This window comes from Rhineura floridana, chromosome 2 (assembly GCF_030035675.1).
Source record: "Rhineura floridana isolate rRhiFlo1 chromosome 2, rRhiFlo1.hap2, whole genome shotgun sequence".
Taxonomy (NCBI): Eukaryota; Metazoa; Chordata; class Lepidosauria; order Squamata; family Rhineuridae; genus Rhineura; species Rhineura floridana.
The window spans coordinates 63,958,601-63,982,647 of record NC_084481.1 but is presented as its reverse complement, the minus strand read 5'-3'; positions in this window follow the sequence as shown (position 1 = coordinate 63,982,647).

The following is a 24,047-nucleotide window of genomic DNA, read 5'->3' as shown; positions in this document are numbered from 1 at the left end:
ATCTAGCTAGGAAAGCCCACAGGGAAAAAATGTTTATAGTTGTTTCTGGAAAGGGCAGACACCTGTTGGATTTCAAGAGGAATGCCATACTATAGTTCAAAGTGCTGAGTATTTGTAATTCTGAAAGCTCTTGATGTCTGTACTTACAATTATTTCCAATGTTTATTAAATTTATTTTATTTTCAATATTTGTATATTGTTCAATGTCAAAAGTTCTCTTGGCAGTTAACAATATATATCTTATCCATTTGCCCACCTTTCTTTTTTTACAGCCAACCACTGTTTCTTCCAAACTCAAGCTTTCCTTCCTCACATTTCTGTCAAGCTGACAAGCTGTTTCCTCATCATACACCTCTCCTTTATGTGCCAGGATGTCAGCCATTCAACTTGCTTAAATTTTAAATTTGTTTGTGTTTCACTGATTTTAAAATCTGAGCCAAGAGTGAATTAAATGCAATTAAAAGGACAATTAGATAACATGTCAGGTGCATCAGTGTGCCAACTTTGTGGAAAGGAGACCTGCTGCTTCTTTCACAAGGATAATGACTTCATGCCATAATGATATGTGTCTTGAGGGAAATAATCCTGTGTATCCTCTACCCCAATAGCCTAGCATGATGAAGTCTTTGGGGCAACTGTCCCAGGATCTGAAGTAGCAACCTTGTTTATGCGATCAAATCAAGTGAGACTGAAGGCAATCTATGTCGTTTACAGTAAATATTCACCCATAGTGAAATTTGATGTAAATTTGTAAGTTGGTTCTTCCCAGTCAACACCTCTGAGAAATGTCAATAGACAGAGAGAATAAACAATAAAGATTGATGAAAGCTGACTGAAACACCCACAGTTGTCCCCAGATTTCATCTGGAGTGAAATCTGGAGTAAACTTGAAAGTTCCTAGAGCAAAACACCTGGTGAATTTTGAGGGGAGCCAAATGAGTTTTGATAATATTAGTAACATTTCTTGGGGTGTTTTTCTCTTTGCTCAGATATCCCTAATAGCCACCCAATTGTCAGGGATTCTCTCCCCTCCCTTTATTCATTCTCTTCTCAGAGAGTTTCCAGAACCCCAGAACAGATTTTTACCCATCTCAGCTATTCTCCCTCTGCTGCAGTCTAGTGGCTCTTTTAGTTCCCCCTCTCTAACTCTAGCTCGCCGCTGGGCACAGTATGCCCAGAAATGCATTCCCTATTCTCCCACTAGCCCCTTTGCTACTCAGCCCTCTTCATTTGTTGAGGTAATCCTTTTTTCCTCCTTGCCTCTTAACATCAGTGCCTCCAGTGTCCAGCCTTACTGATCCAGTGCTGCTGCTAAGCTGCTCTCTCACTCCCACTGGCTGCCTTTTATTGGAACTATGGTGAGTGCAGGAGAGTGTCCAGTACCGATCCACTTCTGATCCAGTCATGTTGTTTTCCAGCTGAGTCAACATGAAGGCCAGCAGCAATGGCACCACTTCCCTTGCACCAATGTAACAATCAGCTAATAATTGCAATTCCTATGATAGTGTAACTATTCACTAATAGGTAAAAAACCTTGTTTAAGAATGTACCCATAGCCTACAGATATTTCTATCAAACTTTAAAAAGCAGGGAAATTGGGCAGCTATAGTGAATGCACCAGGGGAGCAGGAGACCTGACCTCCTCTCTGAGATATTGTACTGCCCTACAAATTTGTCAAAATGCAAACACAATTTGGGTTGGTCTTTCACAGTCCAATCCACTTTCTGTGTAGCTTGGAAGAATTTGGTAACGTGCCTCTGAGCATATGGTGAGTGGTGGCAATACCTGCCATCTCCAAAGATGATGATGTACATTTTTGTATGTTTGTTGGTGTTCTTTGCTTCATTCCTGTGTTACTATTGTTTCTACAAAGAATCTAAAATAGAAAATTTTACTTCTCTCATTATTCATCCTAGAAACCTGTGTCAAATTTATTTTTATTAATTTCAAAGCCTTTTTATTGGTCAGTATCATATGATGGCGAAGACAGCCTTTTGTGTTTCAAATTGGAGGTTGTGCTCTATTTCTATTTTGGGTACATTAACAGTTGAATCTGAAACTACAGTTTGATGTAAAATCAGACTGTTTACAATATGTTGCTACTTCAGCAATGACTCTAGCTGTTGGAAAAAAACAAACTTAGCCTGCCCAAGATGCATGTTTTCAGCCTGCTATATTTCAACCACTTCCATTTAAGGCAAGATGGGCATGATCAATTAAAAACATAGAGCACACCTAGAATTTTGCTAGAATATATTTCACCTCCCACTGTTTTATCTTATCTTATCTTATCTTATTTATTTATTTATTTATATCTCACCCTTCCTCCCAGCAGCAGCCCAGGGCGGCAAACAAAAGCAGTAAAAACACTTTAAAACATCATAAAAACAGACCTTAAAACACATTAAAACAAAACAACTTTAAAAACATTCTTTTAAAAAGGGTTAAAAAACATATTGTTTAGAGAAAAAAAGGTTTTTTAAAAAAACATATTAAAACCAATTCCAACACAGACTCAGACTGGGATTGGTCTTAACTTAAAAGGCTTGTTGAAAGAGGAAAGTCTTCAATAGGCGCCGAAAAGATAGCAGAGATGGCGCCTGCCTAATATTCAAAGGGAGGGAATTCCACAGGGTAGGTGCCACTACACTAAAGGTCCATTTCCTATGTTGTGCAGAACGGACCTCCTGATAAAATGGTATCTGCAGGAGGCCCTCACCTGCAGAGCGCAGTGATCAAATGGGTATATAAGACGGTCTTTCAGGTGTCCTGGTCCCAAGCTGTAATGGGCCTTGTACACCAGAACTATTATTATAATTATTATATTATTAGAAATTTATTTATACCCCACCTTTCGGCCAAAGGCCCTCAAGGCGGCTTACAAAGAAAAATAAACACAAGTATAAAAATACATCAGTGAAAGCAATACAATTTACACAAATTAAACTAAATAACAAATAACATTATTAAGAAAAAAAATGTCCAGGAAAGAAACTCAGAATTGAAGACCTAAAAAGACATCCATCCTTTTTCCTGCAATGTTTTGCATCTCAGTGTCACAATTCCCTGAAGCCTGTTCCAACTGAGGGCGGTGGCGGCTCCAGTCCCAGCTTGAGTCCCAACGCCCACTAGCGGTATGTCGTGGGAGCCGGCGAGGATGAAGCTGTGGCTGGGGGAGGACACAGGGCTGCTGGGGGAGGAACGAGGTGCCATGGGTGCAGGCTGCACCGCCGAGGAAGAGGAGGTGGTGTTAGCGGGGTCGGCAGCTCCCAAGAGGCAGAAAGGCGACTCTGGGCACTCGGCGGGCTCCAGCAGCCCATCAAGTTCCATGCTCTGCACTTTGTGCAGCTGCTTCCGCCTCCAGTCTGAGCACGGCTCCCTACCGCTACCACCCGAGTCTCTCACCAAAAGCCCTCCAGCAATACTAACGCCTTTATATGGTTTCTCACTCCGCTCTAGCACAGATCTCACTAGATCCCCCTGCTAGGCAGCACCACCAGTCACATCCTATACCCAATACTCCCAGAGACTTTGCCTGAGTCTCTCTCTAGCTGGTTACTTTTGTGACTGTGTGCTTATGCTGTTCCCAACCCCCTTGTATCTTTATAGATAACGCATACAACTCTGGGTTGCTCTGGATACTTGAATTGTTATTATTCCTCCCTTCACCGCAGCCACCATTAGATACTGTTTCTGTTCAGCCTTGGTAATTATCTTGCCCTCCCTTCTGGTATGTATATCCCCCAGCCAAGGATCAGGCCTTTGGTAAACCAAATAAGTATTTATTAAATATCAGAAATAACAAGATTAGTTTTAGAATGTTTCACAAGCGTATGGTTTCATCTATTCCTGTTTTGTACTTGACTTATTATTAATCAGAACTCCAACTCCCTCTTTCTCCACACTCCTGACCTCCACCCTCAAACACCTCTTTCTCCACACTCCCAACATCCACCCAGATTCAACTGTCATTCTTCCATTTATACTCCCAGCCATTCAAACGCTCAGCCAATCATCCAGCATTCTACTGCTCATGTACTCCCCCTCCTCTTTCACTCCACTTACCATATGTCTTCTATATAAACAGCACTTACCATATTTACACTATAAGCAGGAACATCACAATGCCCTGTTCCCCTCACAGAGCTTCAGTCAGAGGAGCTGACTGTTAAACCACTCTGGCCACTGGAGCTCCCTCAGGGGAATAGGAGTCTCTCACCACCCTTCACAAACTACATTTCCCAGGATTCTTTGGGGGAAGCAGTGACTGTTTCACATGAAATCAAAGTCTGGTGTGGGTGTGGCCCCTGATTAGGAAAGCCCAGCAGCTGTGAGTCTGGCTTTTAGAACACTGAGAGTTGGTTCTTACTGAGCATGCCCAACACTATCATTCAGTTCAATGCAAAATTTATTAAATTAATTGAAAATCAGCCAGGCATTTTTTTAATGTTTAAACTGCTGAAGATGAAGTTCAGAGTATGGGGCAAGGTCAGTAACAGGATTACAAGTACTCTGTGAACATGGCTGATTTTTAATGAATTTCTACAGATTATGAGAACTCAGAGGAAAAAGTTCAAAAGGGGTGTGGGTTTTCTCTCTCTTTAGACTTTGAACTCTCGATTCTTTCAGACTGTTTTGTTTATCACCATGAAAATTGAGATGGTTGTTAAACAAACGTTTCTGAGTTCAAGACTATAAATTTTGTAAGGTTTTGTTTTGAAATGAGCTTATGGGAAGCATCAGAATGGCATGGGGGTATTTTCAATTTAACATTGCGGAATGTGAAAAATCCATCCTTGCTATAGTATACAGCCACTCTCGTGGCTGTAGAATTAATGCCTCATACATTACAGGTGTGTGCATTCACTAGAATGCACCGGATACCATAGTTATCTTGATTGTGTGAATAATGTAACAGGGGTCTTCTGTCTTTCATGGTGTCACAGAAATGGGAATTTCAACAGATTCAGCTTTTTCTCTTATAGTTTTGCAACTTACATACTGAGAGATGTACCCATTTAACTCTATCCAGCTGTTAAGAACAATCATTGTATAATGAACCTGATTGTTCTAATTCACATGTATGAGAGCAACAGAATTGATATGGCAGCAGCACATGAAGATGTCAGGAAGTTTAAATTCCAGTTATGTATATATGCAGATCTGAAAGAAAAGTATACAATCCTAACAGTGTGTAACACTGAGGGTCAGGGGTGAACCAAATTGCAACTTTAACATTTTTTAAATTTGTCATATCATTTGCATGTTCACTTGTATATCAAAATTTAAGCTTCCAGAAAATATTTTCTCATAGGTTTGTTCTGTTTCCTCAGTAAGCAGGTCATTTCCTGAGATACCCATCACAGACAAAACCAAGTGAGGTTTGAGAATGTTCTGTGAAATGGGAGGAAGCCAGCCATGAGATGGAATTTGGGTTTCTAAACAGTGTTTCCTACATATTTCTGGTAATTTATCTTTGAGTGAACACCCTGCTATTTTTTCCTCTACAAGGGCCTCAAGGTGTTTTTACTTAGCTGAACTAAAAGAGAGGACTAACTCTTTTATCAGGCTACAAGGCAAAAGGTTACAGCAGATGACAGCAACCAAATAATGTTATTGTTTCATGCAACAGGTTACAGCAACATATTCCATCAGGGTACACTATATTACAGTGTTGTCCAAATACAAATGAAGAAATGGGGAGTTCTTCTCTTTGGGATGATGCATTGGCCTCCTTACATTGTGGTATATGATTGTTCCCAACTCATGGCATGCTAGGCATAGGGGAAGGGCTGTAACTCAGTATAACAACTACTTTGCATGCAGAAGGTCCCAGTTTCAATGCTCAACATTTCCAGGTAAGTCTGGGAAAGAATGCTGTATGAAATCCTGAAGAGCTGCTGCCTGTCAGTGTAGGCCATACTGATGTAGATGGACCAATGGTCTGACTCCATATAAGGCAGCTTCCTAGGTTCCTATTACAACATACATAAGAGCATTTGCACCTCACCATTAATAGGAGTGTTGCAGCCAAAGTGTGGCTACCCATGGAGTTGGAGATGCAACATGTTCATATTTAAACCAGCTGACATGCGCCTTGCAACTATACTGAGCAGCTGTTACAAGAATTTTGTGCAAAGTAGCAAAAATAATATGAAAGTTTCATCTGTTTCCATTGTAAGGTTTGGATTTAGCTACATTTAAATGGATGTTCATGTAGTTACACTGAGTGCTAATTTATCCTAATGTCACTGCCCCTGGAGTCACTTTAGTTGTAAAGTGAGCAGGTTAGAGTTATTAATGAAAGCATAAGAATCTACTTGCCCACTGTCCAACTGGTAATCTAATTTTTTGGGGGTTACTCATTACGTTAAGGCTGTAATCCCTATACCTACTTACCTGGAGGTAAGGCCCATTGAACTGACAGGCACCAGAAGGAGATATCAATTGTTTACTCAGAAAACCTCCCCTCACCCTCCAAGGCCCTTCCTCTGAAGGCTCCAATGCCTGAGATCTCCTCACTTCTAGTGGAAATTAATCCTGTTGCAGATACCCGGAGGGGTATTTACCCTTTGAGTCCCCGAACACTTCCCCCTGGCAACAATAACCCCCTTATAAATAAACCTTCACTGTCTTGGGTAGAGATGAGAAAACTAGAGACGGAGGAACATGGGACGTGTGATGCTTGTTTTACAACGAAGGAATCCCTAAATAAAGCTCCTAAATGGATCTCTTCTAATGTGAGCAGATGGAGTCCAAACATGGAAGTGATCAAGCTAATAGAGGAAGATATTATGTCTCTTGAAGCTCGCAATAACCCCAATAGTCAATATGTCCCCCAATGCGGAGGGAATTATGAGCATTCTGTAGGAGAGCTCTGTGATTCAAATGCTCTCTCTTATGAGAGGGCAAATTCGGAAAGTACAAGTCCAGCTAGCTCCCCCTCCTATTCTTTTTGACTGAATTTTCTTGAGAGGCCTGATCAAGCAACTGTGCAGTCTGGAAATGCTGCCGGCTGGGAAAACAAAATTTCTGACTTTGACCCTGCCCTTAGAAAGGTTCAAGATAGTACCCCTTTTCCAGAGCCTTGGTCCAAAGCTGACCTATTTCAAGGCTCTCGGATTTCTTACAACGGGATGTGTTCCCCTCATAGTAGGTCAGGGAGGGGGATCCAGGTGGCTCCCATTAGTACCATAGAGGGCAGAGGGAGATACGGTGTGGGGGGACAGCGATGTTATCAGGTGAGAGGGATATGCAACAGGACGTTGGCTGCCCCTAACCTGTCTCCCCACTCAAATAACCTGGATAGCCACGGTGTCAGTCCCCCTGGGTTGAAATTGCTGCTCATGAATGCCAGGTTGGTGAATGGTAAAACAACGGCCATTCAGGACTTGATCCTGGATGAGCACGCCGACCTGGCCTGTATTACCGAGACCTGGTTGGATGAAGCTGGGGGGGTTAATCTCTCTCAGCTCTGCCCATCAGGTTTCTCGGTGCAGCAGCAGGCTAGACCTGGGGGGCGGGGAGGAGGAGTCGCAGTGATCTACCAAGATACCATCTCCCTGACCAGGTGCCCTGTCCAGCAGTGCTCTGGATTCGAGTGTGTGCATTTGAAGCTGAGCGGCTGGGACAGAATAGGGATTCTGTTGGTGTACTGCCCACCCTGCTGCTCAACAGTCTCCCTTCCTGAGCTAACCGGGGTGGTCTCAGGGTTGTTGTTGGAGTCCCCGTGGCTTGTGGTGCTGGGGGACTTCAACATTCATGCCGAGGCCGCCCTGTCAGGAGTGGCTCAGGACTTCATGGCCTCCATGACAACCATGGGTCTGTCCCAAGTAGTAACTGGCCCCACTCATGCTGCTGGTCACACTTTGGATCTTGTTTTCTGTGTGGAGAAGGATGATGGTGATCTTGGTGTGGAGGATCTTTTTTTGGCTCCCTTGTCATGGACAGATCACTACCTGGTTGGGTTTAGACTCACTGGGACTCAGAACCTCTGTAAGGGTGGGGGACCGATTAGGATGGTCCGCCCCAGGAGCCTGATGGATCCGGATAGGTTCCTGAGGACTCTTGGGGATTTTCCTGCCACCTTGGCAGGCGATCCTGTCGAAGCCCTGGTTGACCTCTGGAATGAGGAAATGGCCAGAGCGGTGGACACGATCGCTCCTGAGCGTCTCCTCTCACGTAGTGGAGCCAAACCTGCCCCTTGGGAGTGTGTCCCTGTTGGTTCTGCTGGACCTCTCAGCGGCTTTCGATACCATCAACTATGGTATCCTCCTGGACCGACTAGCTGGGATGGGACTTGGGGGCACTGTTTTGCAGTGGCTCCGGTCATTGCTGGAGGGGCGAACCCAGAAGGTGGTACTGGGGGACTCCTGTTTGACTCCTTGGCCATTGGCCTGTGGAGTCCCTCAGGGTTCAGTTTTGTCCCCTATGTTATTTAACATCTACATGAAACTGCTGGGAGAGGTTGTTCGGGCGTTTGGAGTTCGGTGCCACCAGTATGCTGATGACACCTAACTCTATTTCTCCTTTCCACCTTCTTCCAAGGAAGCTGTCTTAGTTTTAAACCGGTGTCTGACATCAGTTATGGATTGGATGAGGATGAACAAATTGAGGCTTAATCCAGACAAGACAGAGGTGCTCCTGGTCAGTCGTAAGGCAGATCAGGGAATAGGGATACAGCCTGTGCTGGATGGGGTTATACTCCCCCTGAAGACACAGGTTCGCAGTTTGGGTGTCCTCCTGGACTCAGCTTTAAATTTGGATTCCCAGGTTTCTGCAGTGGCCAGGAGGGCTTTTGCACATTTGAGATTAGTGCGCCAACTGCGCCCATTCCTTGACCCGTCCGATCTGGCCACGGTGACACATGCCTTAGTCACATCCCGTTTAGATTACTGTAATGCACTCTACGTGGGGCTGCCTCTGAAGACTGCTCGGAAACTTCAGCTGGTACAACGTGCTGCAGCCAGAATGCTAACTGGGGCTGATTACAGGGACCATACAAATCCCCTGCTAAAAAAGCTCCACTAGCTGCCAGTTTGTTTCCGGACACAATTCAAAGTGCTGGTGTTGACCTATAAAGCCCTACACAGCTTGGGTCCAGGCTATTTGTCAGACCGCATCGCCCTCTATGTGCCTGCCCGGGCCCTGATCTTCACTAGAGGCCCTTCTTTCAATACCTTCATCCGCACAAGTACAACTGGTGAGGATACGAGATAGGGCCTTCTCGGTGGCTGCCCCTAGGCTTTGGAATTCCCTCCCTAAGGAGATAAGAATGGCCTCTTCCCTGCAGTCCTTTCGTCGACAGGTAAAAACTTTCTTATTTCAGCAAGCCTTTGATTCCGAAGGCGGCTAAGGATAGGCCCAAAAGGAGGTCATATTGCTTTTGCTTGTTTATTTTTTAATTATTCTGATTTTATGAGTATAGTTTTTAATATCAGAAACAGTTTAATGTTATTTTAAATTAGAGTTCATTTTTTAATTATATCTGTCTATATTTATTTACTTACGTATTATATGCTTTTAACTTTGGTAGGTTTTAATTGTATCTGCTTTTTATCTGGAAGCTGCCGTGAGTTCCAATTTGGAAAAATGGCGGGGTATAAATAAAGTTAATAAAATAAATAAACTGAATGGGACTGACTTCTGAAAAGACTGTGCTGTCATGACCAAATCAACCTACCTCTTTGACCTGCTTTCTTGTGTGTACCACTGGTTTTAATGGAGTATGATCACAGGTATTTAGTGTGGTAACTTTGATACAGAGCAAGCAACACTTAACCTCCAGAGCATGTAGGTCAGCCTCTGCCAACATGGTCCCCTTCAGATGCTTTGGACCACAACTCCCATCAGTCCCAGCTAGCAAGGCCATGTAGTGCTGGAGTTGATGGCATCATAGCCATGCTGGCTAGGATTGATAGGAGTTGTAGTCCAAAATATCTACAGGATGCCAGATTGGTGAAGGATGATATAGGTAGTTCCAACTAATCAAGACAGTGCTTGAACATGCATAAAAATTCTACTATTAAGATGATGTCCACACTTTTTGCAAATGAGTCCGTTTCTATTCTAGCTGACTTCCAAGCTTGCAATGTGCATCCTCCATCCACTATTTTATCCATCCTTAGTATTAACTCTATGTGGAATAGCATGGGTTACTTGTTTTTGCCTCATCAGGGAGGTGTACCACCACTGTTGAAAGTTTAGGTGGCTGCCACTAGTGACTGATTACTGATGGTCTTGTCACTTCAGATGCTGTTTCAGTAGTCAAGGAGTTAAAGTAATGTAACATATATTCATTCCTCAAAAGTGGTAATTTGCTACAGAATATTTAACAGAGGTAACTGGAAGTTACTATGACTATTACCATGTGGAGACAGATGCGGCTGTGAAGAAACCATTTATTATTTATTATTAAGGTAGAAAGGATATGTGTTTAGAGTTATGTATGAATTAAGTTTTGTTCTATGGCTAAATACCTCAGCTTGAAATGAAATCTGAGGTAAAACTGTAACTCATACCTCGGTGAAGGTTACCATGTATGGGGACCTGACTGTTTACAGAAATCTTGGTTACAGTTGCTAGGGAGGGAAACACCTTTGGCAGTTAGCAGTACTGAAAGTGAATGTCCTGGATATTTATACTGATCAGGGACATTATAAATCTTACTGGTGTTTTTAGAATACAGTAGGGCCACACTCATATGGCGGGTTACGTTCCAGACCCCCGCCTAAAAGCAAAACCCGCTGAAAAGTGGAACTCCATCAATAAAATGGCACCCGATGCTCGAAAAACGCCTTAGAAGTAGAACAAGCGCCGTATGAGTGGGGCCTTACTCTAAATGAAAATTGCCGTGGAACACCGAAAAGTGGGCCGCCGAAAAGCGGGACCCTACTGTAACTCTGAAAGAACTGCTATTGGTCCTCGAGTAATGACCAATACAAGGGGGTTCCATGAGGTGGCCATGTGTTATTGACCAGAGGCTATGGACAATAGAGAATAAAAGGCCAGATGAAATATTGTTTGAATTAGTTGGAGCTGGAGTCAGGCAGAGAACAGCTTGAGAGAGGAAGACAGAACCATAAAGAAGAAGAGGCATACCCGAAGAGAATAAAGTTGTCAAGAGTCTGGTAGATGGCTAAGTCTGAGAGAAGACTCAGCCTGAAAGGAGAAACAACAGCTGGTAATAGAGTGTCCTGAAAGCGTTGTGCTTAAGGAAGCAGAAAAGCTTCTGTGAGCAGACTTTTGGGAACCTAAGGCCAGAGTCTTCAGGGTGGTGGTCCTAACCCAACTGAAAACATCTCTTCAGAAATAAGTCCTCATTGTGGCTAAACATCTATCAGCTCTATGAGAAGCAGAGGCTAGACCTGAGTGAAGATTTCAGTCCAGATCCAGTCCTAATGGTGTCATGCTGGCTGGGGTGAAGAGAGATGAAGGAATTGGACACTTGATTTTATTAGGCATTAACTAGGCAAAGGCAAGCCTTACATTACTTAATAATTATACCAAATTTAAATAAGGCATAACATCTGAATTTGTAACATTTATCTTGCATCAGTATATTATCCTGTGCTGTTTAAATTAATTTGTTTGTACAACTATTGATCATTTTGGCTTTTGTATCACTTGTGGGTCAATATCACACCTATCCTATATCAACCATTTTTTTAACTATAAAAAATAAGGGAGTGGTTATTTTGTAAGGTATATGGTATCAGTAGGAATTTGTTAGTAGGATATATATGTGCACAGCAGCAACTGCAAAAAGATTTATTCAAACACTCTTGTTCTTAGGCTTGATCTATCCATTACTAGAATAGGGTTGGAAATATTTTGCTGTGGTTGGATCCTGTATCCTACCTGTGCAAAGTTAGGTGCACTTAAGCCCATGGAGTTAAGTCAACTTAGGTGTGCCACTGCTTACATATGTATGAGAACATGATGATATTGTTTAGAACTGCACTATAGTTGTGAAAGATAACTTGAAGTTCCAGTAGAAAATTCCTTTGTACTCCAAAATGCTCTAGATTTGGTGTAACAAAGGCAGCCATGGCTAGATTTCATTTGTAATAACTCACAGCTTGGGCTACAGTTTAGAGGAAGAAGTGAATAAATACTGTAGCCAACTGGAACATGAGCAGAAATGAAAGGGCCAGTTACATTTCTTCTGAAGTCAGTGAAAAGGCACTTGCTGAGTAATGGAATGCTGAATGGGTGCCACTGGTAGGTAGAGACAGTTGCACAATCTGGAATTCATCTAGATGCTAGAGATAATGCTTTAAAACTGCACAATCCTGCTTCTCTGGCAATGAAGTAAGTAGTTCAGCCTTTCATGTCATCTGCTAAAACTTCCGGTGGCGCAGTGATGACTCTTGAGCCTGTTTGTCCACCAACTCAATACTGATTCAGTGGGGGAAATGCTACCTTTTGAATCATTAACCACACAACCTGCAACACCCTGTGTATTTCTGAGTAGGTCTCTCAACCATGCAGTGAACAAGCATAACTTTGTCTGGTTTGGGAGTAGGCTTCCAGTTTTTCATGCTACAGAGATGCTCTGTGATTTTTATTTCCTCTAAGGAGTAAAAATACAATCAGCCCCAAAATCTGGAGGAGTCTGTACCTCTCCTTTGACTTTTTTTTTTAAATGAGGGCATTTCTTGTGGCTGGGTGGTGCTGTCATTTGGACTGGCAGGTACAACATAAACAGAAACAATCCATTAAGGGTGAAGGGAGGAAAACAAACCTTTTTGGAGAAGATTTTAAAAGTTTCCTGATGGATCAGCATCCTTGAGCTTAAACATTCCCATATGTATGTTGACATTTTAAAATATAAGTCTTAGGGAAAGATAAGGAGGAAACTGTGCAAAATGCAACCTTAAATATTTTGAAGGACAACTTCCTGTACTATGTGGCAGTTGGCGAGACATCCAGGGGAACAGGAGAAATCGGTAAAGCCCAGTAAGTGTAATATACTTCTTTGGCTAACGTGTACATTTCTCAGTGCATATATATGTATGTGTGTGTGTGTATACACATATAAACACATACGCACACACACGTGTGTGTGAGTCTTTGTGTGTGTGTGTGTGTGTGTGTGTTTACTAATGCTTCCATACCTATCTGTGCTGGATTTCAATGCGGTTTTTCTTATATTAGTTGACATGTGTTTTGGATCAGTCATCCAGAATGTGGGAGTTTAGCCATCAAGAAAACACTGTCAAAAGGATTTGTTCTGCAAAGGCAAAACTGAAATTAAAAAATGGAGTTGTATTCACATGAGGATCATGTCTTGCTTAGAGACTCCTGCAAACAGGAGCCTGAATCTGGCAGACTATGGAATATGAAACAACAAAGGCAGTGTTGTGAGGTAATCAGACAATACCACTGTGATGAGTGTTGTGTGACCATTACAGCAGGCAACACAGTGCTTGTATTTTGCAAAATAGGCAAGCTACTGATTGAAGCTGGGTGATACAACAGAAAGAAGGCACTGACAAGAGTCCAAACTCCAGTACTTTAACACACACATTCCTCTATTGTCGGTGGGACACACAAGAGGGCCGAGAAGGAAGTTGAACAATTTCCTGTTTCAACTGACCTGGCATTTGTCAAGGTGACAAAAAATTTAATGCTCTCTGACAATTGGGGTCAATATTGCCTGACTCCAATAGTTACTCCTCTGGTAATTTAGGCAAACCAAATACAAATGGAGCACATTACTCATCTGAAAATTGCCAGCAGAAACCCATGTAGTCAATTAATACAACTTTATCTGCAATAGCATCAGGGGAGAGATAATGCCAGACCTCTCTCAGATAAGGCAATTTATTCTGCCTCACCTTATGGTATCTGTTGCATTCACTCATTGGGGTTCTTGTTAAAAAGGCAACAATTTTTGCACAGGGATTGGAGGCTCCAACACACATATTTTTTAAGGAGCTGCCCTATGTTGGTCAACCGTAATGCTCTATCTATATATCTTTCTAGAGCACCATCACCTGCTTTGAACACCTCTACAAGCTTAAACAGAGATTCCAAAGACTGAAGTGAGCTGTGGCCCCTCCTCACTTTTGTTTCATGGAGGCTTTATGCTGTGCACCACCTTCAAGCTCTCACTTTTACAAATGAACACAGATTGAATGCTGCTGCATGTAGCCCACCAGAGCTCCTGATTTTGCTGGCTGCTTAGAACGGCAACAACAAGGAAGCTAACAACTACTGGCAGACTACAATGCAGACCTGCTAAGCTAATGTTTGGCTTAATGAGCCAAAAGTTGTACAGGCTTTGTATTATAATTTGTTTTAGTAAGTATATGAAGAGTAACATTTCCCCTCCTCCTCCTCCTCCTCGTAATATAGGAGGCCAGACTTCTAACTCTGTCAAACTATCTGGTAATTCATGGAATCTGTATACACAGGATTATTACAGGCAACTCCATTTTGTTCAGGAGGTTGTATCTAACAAGGGTCATAGTGGGAGCAGAAATTTCCCTCCATTTCTTCCGCATATGTTCTGTTAGCCCCTCCCCCAATCTGCTCTGTGGTTTCTGCAACCCTCCAGAGCAGATATGGTGTGTGTATATGTGTGTGTGCAGGAGGCACATGGGAGAAAGAGAGGGAGGGGAAGTTCCTTGAGCAATCAGAAGTCATTTCACTTGTGCAATGACTTTGCTGGATTCAACCCAGTGTACAGAGACTTTGATAGAGAGAAGGCTACTTGTCTAAGATATTATTATTTTAATTCATCGATTAATTACATGTATATAGCTGCCCCATAAGATAAATTTTCTGGATGGCTCACAAAACAAATACAACAATTAATGTACAATACAACAACAGCTATAAAAAACTAAAAACACAATTAAAGCACATTATACTTGGTCCCAAACTATCAGTGTACACAAACAAATTACAGGAAAAACTTGGTCTAGTGCATCAAAATGTAACAATCTTCACAATCTTTATGTTGCTGAGGATGGAGTCTGGTGCTCAGAACTTGACTGACAAATTGTATTTTTAGTATTTTACTTTGACTATTAATACTGTAATTCTAAACATGGTTATTTAGAAATTCCCACTGAATTAAGTGTGACTTACTTCTTACGTTTGCAAAGGATTGCTGTGTTAGGTACTTTGTTACTCTTTGCTCACCAAAGGTGTTTGTAACCAATGTGCCCAGTGATTATTTTTTTTAACTAAATGTTCAGAGGAGCATTGTGATAAATTGAAATGTTTTTTAAAAATTCTGCTTCAATTTCATAGTGAAAAATTTAAAACAAACAGGAGGAAAAAATCTACAATTTTTATATTGCTTTTATACTGTAGATCTTTATTGCTTTGGCTAGGAATCTCACTCTTCCTAGAAGCAACCTTCTATGTCATCCATAGTTACCCAGTCTGGAAGAGGTGCAAAACAAGATTCAGTGTAGTAGTAAGTGCGATTGTTGGGGGGAGGAAGTGAGGATCCCCATGGCACATAACCCTTCCATGCATCTAAAGAGACTCTGTGGATTGCAGTTGTTGATTGGTTCAATGCGTCTCCACAATTATTCCTGATCTGGCAGTGGCACTGCTGAATATAACAGATGATGTACATTTCTACATAGGGAGTAAGGATGGGCAAGAATTTTTATACAGTTCACATTTCAAGCCAAATCTATCAAATTCGCACTTTCTGAAACAATATGAGAATGGAAACAGAGCCATTCTTCGAAAATCGCACTTATTCAAATTTTGTGATGCAGTTTGCCAACCAATGTTTACAAAAGTGCACATATTGGGGAAAAGTGTCATAAAAATGAATATATGACTGAAAATAACATGCAAAAATTCATTATATGATGTGAAATGGCTTGCAAAAATGTGTACATTAATCGAAACTCTCCACAAAATGTGTTTATTAGGAGAAATTTGCACTAAAATGCTGGAGAATTTTCATAAGGATTTCTTTTTAAAAAAATCACAAGTTGCTGCAGAAATATGTAGAAATGAATTTAAGACTGGAAAAATAAGAAACTGAGAGAACAGAAACTGACAGATCTTTCCATCCCTAATAGGGAGGTGGTCAATTTTCTAAAGGCAGCCACCCCCAACAAAGATGGCATAGGTCTGAAAGTCCCAGTCAGGATTTTTAGTGCAAAATTAGTTTACCAGAATTTGGAGAATTGTGCTAGCCTCATGGGAGGCTAATGTGGGGGAGTTGCCAAGCATGATGACTTTATGGAAAGGTGGTTCCTTATTTAGAGGTGTACCTTATATAGTAGTAATTGTGGAAACTTAACCTTATATCCAAGGTAGTGCTCATGGAGATGTCTGAGAGATTTTTGGGGAGCAGAGGAAAGAATGGAAGGCTTTCCTTTCATGAATTTCCTTAAATTACCATATGAACACCATACATTTAATACACATTTAAAACACCTGGCTTCCCCCAACAAATCCTGGGAGCTCTAGTTTATCCCTCACAGAGCTACAATTCCAAGCAACCTTAACACACTATAGTTCCCAAGATTCTTTGGGGCAAGCCATATGTATTAAATGCGCTTCAGATGTATGATGTGGATGTGACCTTACAAGCCAATGTTCTTTTTCCTTATGAAGGGAATTATACACAAAAATATTACCATTTTTTTATTAGAAATATTGCTCAAATAGGAGCCTTCCCCATCTGGGTGTTTTTTGTTAAGTGGAGTAACCTAAACTTTCACATACACAAATAAGAATAAGTATAATAAATCTTCTACATATACCTAACACTCTGGGGTTTAACGTTAAAATCTGCCCTTTGTTCTTTGTTACTCATGTTTGTATAATCAGATTGGGAATAAAGGACCTCAGATAAAAAAATTAATTTGGCCAGGATACCATTGAAATCAAAGAGAAGTGTCAGGCTGGCTTTATGTGGCTTTCAGCAGAGACAAAATAACTTGGATTTGATTTAAAAAAAGAGACTCTCTGAGAAGAATAAAATCCCTGAGCAAACAAGAGGAGAATTTCCCAGCTTTCCTACATGAGACTAGCACTGTGTGATATTTGGTTCTTTTATTATGATTATTATTTTAAGAATGTGGGCACCCTACCTGACAGATCACAACTTGTACATCAATATATGTTACAGTTTTAACATTTCCTTTTCCAAAAGTAATCAGACACAGCACCGAGGGGGGCACTAATTGTGACACAACTATACTCAGGAGCCTTTCTTGGAATGCCAACTCCAGTATGTTCTTGGAGTGTAATTAAATACACACTCTTCTTTCCAAGCCTCATTTCCCTCTTGAGCTGGCTATACCAATCTGAAGTGAGGGCTAAAAGGCCAGTTGTACTGCATCCCATAGTTACACCCACATTTTGCAGTTTTTAAAACTACGTCCTGTCATACATATAAAATTGTGCTTCAGCCCACAGTGAATATGTTTTCCACCCCTAGTAATAAAATAGATGCCTTCATAGTTTCCACATTCCAGCAGTAATGAGTGGGCCAGGCCAGATCGTCCTCTAGTTTCTCACAGTATTTTGTTTGCTTTCAAGACTTCTCTGCTAAGCTGGAGAACATCCGCAAAATAAACCCCTCGCTGTTTATATTTTAATGTGGGCAGTTATCCAAGTCCTGCGAAAAGAAAAACAAACCTCTCCTATTAGAGCAAAAAGAAAAATTAGGAATGAGAGCGAGATCCATTAGATCACATATTCCAACTCCCTGACATTGCAAGATTTTTTCTAATCCTAAAATGCTATGGGATGGAAAGTTCTGTCCATTTTGGTTCTCCCAGATTCTCATTTTTCCACATCGGCAGTAATTTGTGCATTTCTTTTTTAAAAAAATCCTCATGAAACTCTCTAGCATTTTAGTGCAAATTTTGCCTAATAAGCAAATTCTTGTAGGCAGTTTTGACATGTACATACTTTTGCAAGCCATTTTTCCTACTACAATGCATTTTGTGTGTTATTTTCACTCATATATTCATTTTTATGTATATTTTCCTCTAACGTGTTTTGTAAACATTGGTTGGAGAACTGCATTGAAAAATTCAAATAAGTGCAAAGGATGTCTGTGTTTGAATTCTCATATTGTTTCAGAAAGTGTGAATTTGATAGTTTTGATTTGAAATTTATTTATTTATTATTTGATTTATATCCCGCCCTTCCTCCCAGCAGGAGCCCAGGGCGGCAAACAGAAATGCTAAAAACACTTTAAAACATAATAGAAAGACCTTAAAATACATTAAAACAAAACAACATTAAAAACATTTTTAAAAAGATTTAAAAACATCTTTTAAAAAAGGTTAAAAATATATTATTAAAGAAAACACATTAAAAGCAATTCTAACACAGATGCAGACTGGGATAGGTCTCAACTTAAAAGGCTTGTTGAAAGAGGAAAGTCTTCAAAAGGTGCCGAAAAGATAGCAGAAATGGTGACGGCCTAATATTTAAGGGGAGGGAATTCCACAGGGTAGGTGCCACCACACTAAAGGTCCGTTTCCTATATTGTGCAGAACGGACCTCCTGATAAGATGGTATCTGCAGGAGGCCCTCACCTGCAGAGCACAGTGTCTTTCAGGTATCCTGGTCCCGAGCTGTATAGGGCTTTGTACACCAAAACTAGAACCTTGACCTTGGCCCAGTAGCAAATGGGCAGCCAGTGCAATTCTTTAAGCACCGAGGTGACATGTTGGCGATACCCTGCCCCAGTGAGCAGTCTCGCAGCTGCATTTTGCACTAGCCATAGCTTCCGGACCAACCTCAAGTGCAGCCCCACATAGAGCGCATTACAGTAATCCAGCCTGAAAGTTACCAGTGCATGGACAACAATGCTCAGGCTATCCCAGTCCAGAAACGGCCACAGCTGTCTTATCACCCGAAGCTGGTAAAAGGCACTCCTAGACGCGGAGGTCCCCTGGGCCTCTAGCAACAAAGATGGATCCAGGAGCACCCCCAGACTATGGACAGAGCTTGGAAAAGTTACTTTTTTGAACTACAACTCCCATCAGCCCAATCCAGTGGCCATGCTGGCTGGGGCTGATGGGAGTTGTAGTTTTAAAAAGTAACTTTTCCAAGCTCTGACTATGGACCTGCTTTTTCAGAGGGAGTATGGCCCCATCCAAAGCAGGCAACTGACCAATTATCCAAACTCGGGAACCACCAACCCACAGAGCCTCCATCTTGTGAGGATTCAGACTCAGTTTATTGGCCCTCATCCAGGCAGCAGTCCAGGGCTTGCACAGCCTCTTCCAATTCAGATGTTACGGAGAAATAGAGCTGGGTATCATCAGTATACTGCTGACACCTCACTCCAAATCTCCTGATGACTGCTCCCAAGGGCTTCATATAGATGTCAAATAGCATGGGGGACAAGATGGTACCCTGTGTCACCCCACAGCACAACTGCCAGGGGGCCGAAAGACAGTCACCCAATGCTATTCTCTGAGAGCGACCCTGGAGATAGGATCAGAACCACTGTAAAACAGTTCCTCCAATACCCATCTCACCAAGTCGGCCCAGAAGGATACCATGGTCAATAGTATCAAAAGTCACAGAGAGATCAATTAAGAAGAACAGTGTCGCACTCCCCCTGTCCTTCTCCCGGTAAAGGTCATCCATCAGGGCAACCAAGGCCGATTCAGTCCCATAACCAGGCCTGAACCCAGACTGGGATGGGTCAAGGTAATCTGTTTCATCCAAGAGTACTTGTAATTGCTGCGCCACAACCCTCTCAATCATCTTCCCTAAAAAGGGGATAGTTGCAACTGGTTGGTAGTTGTCACAAACCAATGGGTCCAGGATGGGCTTTTCAGGAGTGGTCGGATCACTGCCTCTTTCAAGGCGTCTGGAACCACTCCCTTCTGCAATGATGCGTTGACCACACTCTGGATCCACTGGGTCAAACCCCCTCATCAAGCTTTAATAAGCCAAGAAGTGCAAGGGTTGAAAGGACACATTGCTGGCTGCATCATCACAAGCACCTTGCCTACGTCATCAGGCCTCATCAACTGAAACCATTCCCAAGAAGTTGCAGCAGACGTTGCACTGGACACCTCATTGGGGACTACAGTAGCGGTAGAGGGAGCATCAAAAAATGTGAACTGAATTGGATTTCTCATGCATCCCTAATATTAGTTCATTCATTCATTCAGGTATAATGTTAAATAATGTTAAATGTACAAAACAATAGCAAAACAACATTAAGATTTCTATCTACTGTAGCGCTAAGTAACTCTCCCATCCATGCAAGGATTTCTGCCTGCACAATGGGATTTTCCCCTCTCTCCTCCCCCTGCATGTACCCCATGCCTTCTCCAAATGTGCTCTGGAGGGATGGGGAAAACTCCAGTACACATGGAGGGAGGAGGGGAGAGTCCTGTTGTCCAAGTAGAAATCCTTGGAATGATGGGGCAGCTATTTGAACATCAGGGCCCTCTTAAACAATGTGGGATGGCACAGAGGGGGCTGCTGCAGCAGGAGAAAACAATGAAAAATCAGGCTTGGATCCTAAGATAAATTATTTATTTATTTTATACCCTGCCCTTTTCCCCAAAAGGAGCCCATGGTGGCAAACACGTGATAAAACATTAAAAACATCTATAAAACATCTTACAAACAAAACATCTTAGAAAGCACCTTAAAATATCTTTAAAAACAAAACATCTTAAAAACATCTTTTAAAACAAATCTTTAAAATATCTTTAAAAATTAATTCCATCACAGATGCAGATTGGGATAAGGTCTCTACTTAAAAGGCTTGTTGAAAGAGGAAGGCCTTCAGTAGGTGCTGAAAAGACAACAGAGATGGTGCCTGTCTAATATTTAAGGGGAGGGAAATCCAAAAGGTAGCTGCCACAGTGCTACAGGTCCACTTCCTATGGAATGGATTTCCTGATAAGATGGTATCTGTAGGAGGCCCACACCAGCAGAGCGCAGTGATCGACTGGGTGTATAATGGGTAAGACAATATTTCAGGTATCCTAGTCCCAAGCTGCATAGGGCTTTGTACACCAAAACCAGAACCTTGAACTTAGCCCAGTAGCTTACGGACAGCCAAATTAGTTTAAGGAACTTCATGGAAGAAAAGTTTCCCATTCCCTCCTCCATGTCTGCAACAGCATCCCACACTCCCACAAGCCTCAGTGTGGGATGAGGTACAAGGGACTACTGGGAAAGAAGAGAACTGCCAAACTTAAGGGGGTAAATGGAATGAAAGTATCCCATCCCTTTCTGCTCCCAACAGCCCATTCCACATTGTTCAGGAAGCCCCCAATCCTACACAGAGGCTTTTGTGGGGATGCAGGGAGATCCTGGGAGGAGAGGGTGGGAAACATTCTTTCCATGCACTTCCTTATGTCAACTTATCTCAGGATCCAAGCCATTGACTTCAAAAGTTGTTATGTCTAACAGAATGATTTCTGACTTTTAAGGCTACATTTTTCAAAGGCTTTAGAGAGCCAGTGTGGTCCCATTGACAAATTATCAGACCTACAGTGCAATCCTAACCATTCCTACTCAAAAGGAAGCTCTGCTGAATTCAGTGGGGCTTACTACCAGGTACATGAAGTTAGGATTGCAACTTTAGAAAGATCTCAGCCATAAAACTCAAAGGGTAACCTGGGTCTTATCAATGTAATCCTTTCCAGGTGTTCATTAGCAGAGCTTGGAAGTAATTCATTACTTTTTTGAGGAACGACAGGGTAATTCCTTTACATTTTGATTGTAATAGAACTAGGAGTAATTTTACTACTTTTGTGGAGTAATTGTAATGTTTCCAGCATTACTTTTGGGCATTACTGGGGGGGGGGACAGGGGAAGTCTTCTGCTCCTCTGATTTGTGGATGAAAATCATGTGCCTCAAACTGGGCTTCTGTGCAGCTTCGCTCTTCCCTCATGCTCTGTGGGTGGGTAGGAGGCAACGAGGGAGGAGGTGGAGAGTGAGACGGGGTAGAGTGGAGAAAACAATTGTTTAAAACAATGGATGGTAGTGGTGAAGAGTGGAGTGGAGGGGAAAAGGAGCCGGAGGGCAAGAACATGTCTAAAGGAGGAGGAGGCAGCAGCAGAATGGAGATAAAGAACTGTGGAGGTGAAAGATGACATGTGTGTGTGAGTGAGTGAGTGAATACTGTGTTTGCACTTGGCACACAAAGTAGCCTCCACCATCCTCTCTGGCTACTGTGCCGCATTTGCAGTATTTTAACTTTTTTTTATCTCGGGAAAATGTTTGCTTGGGTGAGTGTCCCTTAGTTGGTGGCAGGGCAGGGTCCAGGAGGTGGTTAAGTGAGAGAGATTATGTTTGCTGGTTGAATGGGGGGGGTGCACTTGGTTTGACATGCAAAGATCTGAGCTGTGGCCTCTGCCTCCCTCCCCAACTCCCTTACCAGCGGAGAGACCACCATTGCTATCTTATGGATGAAAAGAATTATTCTACTACCTCTGTACGTGTGTGTTTATTTTTAATGTTGTTTTAGGCTACTTAGATGTGCAGCAGCCAAGGCCAGCACCTGGTAGGCATTTTTTAAGTAACTGAAATGTAATTGTAGTGATTACTTTTGAGAAAAAGTGAAGTAATCAGTTACTTTCAGAGCAACTGTAATTGTAACAGTAGTTAACTACTTTTTGGGGGCCATGTAATTGTAACTGTAATTTATTACTTTTTAAAAGTAACCTTCCAAACTCTGTTCATTAGGATACAATGAATGTATGTTGTGTGTGCGTGCATGCATTTGAGGCAGAGCAGAGCAGAACAGCAATGCAGGGACAGGCTCCACCCCAACCTACCCACATTCACTGGGAGCTCTTTGTGTGCATTGCCCGTACCCCTTACATGTGTTGATTGCACCCTTATGAATGTCAGCAAAAGGCTTGTCACTGAGACTAATCTATCACAAGGGTAATTATGAGGATAACAGGAGGTTGCCTTGTCATCTTTTAAGGAAAGATGAGATATCAATGGAAAATAACATTTTAATTTTCATCTGTAAACTTTTTTTTAGCAGACATTCTCTGTATGTATAAAATATTCAGTAATATTTGCTATTTAGCATTAGGACATCCAGTGGATTGTCAGCAGTACTTGATAGGTAGCTGTAGAAAGTCAAATTCTGAGATTAGATTTCAGTTCATCAGTGTGAATGTCGATGTGGAATCCAAAATCTGATGTGGATCACCTTACATATGGGTTTGCTTCTTTTCTAAAGAAATAAGGTAAATATGATTTTATTTATTATATTTATATTAACTAATTTTTATACCAGTTAATACCAAAATATGCTTCTATTTTGGCATTTTGAGGTATCAGGGTCATCATAATTTTACATGGGCTAAAGATAGATACAAATATGATGTGAATTGAAAAGCAGCAAAGCAAATATGTGTCTTCCTCACCTGTAAGCAGATGTGATCCCATCCTTTTCAGGTATTCAACGAGGAGCAAGTTTCAGGCGCTCAACAAGGAGTGAGTTTCAGGAGGAGTATTCCCTAAGTTTTGGAAGAAATTCATAAAATGGAATTTCTTATGAATTATGAAAAGCACCCCCTGTGTTTTTCTGCCTTAGTTCCTGAATTATTGTGTAGCCTTTTCCATTTCATTGCCCACCTGTAAAACGTCTGAAAATCAAGAATCAACAGATATTTATACCATAAGTGTACATATGTAGTACAATCTGATGCATATTTCTCAGGAAATAAAATATCATTGCGGTCAATGAAACTTAATCCCTAGTAAATGGGGTTTTTTTAGGATTGTAGTCTTCGATCCTGATCCTGTTTTCCAGTGTAAACAAGAGTTACATGGGCTTCCATCAGATGCTTGGTCATCCACAGCCTGCAGAAACAAGAGACAGGAGCGCAAGAGACACATGGGTCTCCTTCATATGCTTGGTGATCCACAGCCTGCATGTGGGGTAGCTACTAGGTTTATGGCCCAGCTGGGATTAAATGGAGGTAATGATTACATGAACCAGTGCTTGCATAGGTGGGTTATATACAGTCAGTGTGGTGTAATGGTTAAGGTGTTGGACTATGACCTGGGAGACCAGGATTCAAATCTCCACCTGGCCAT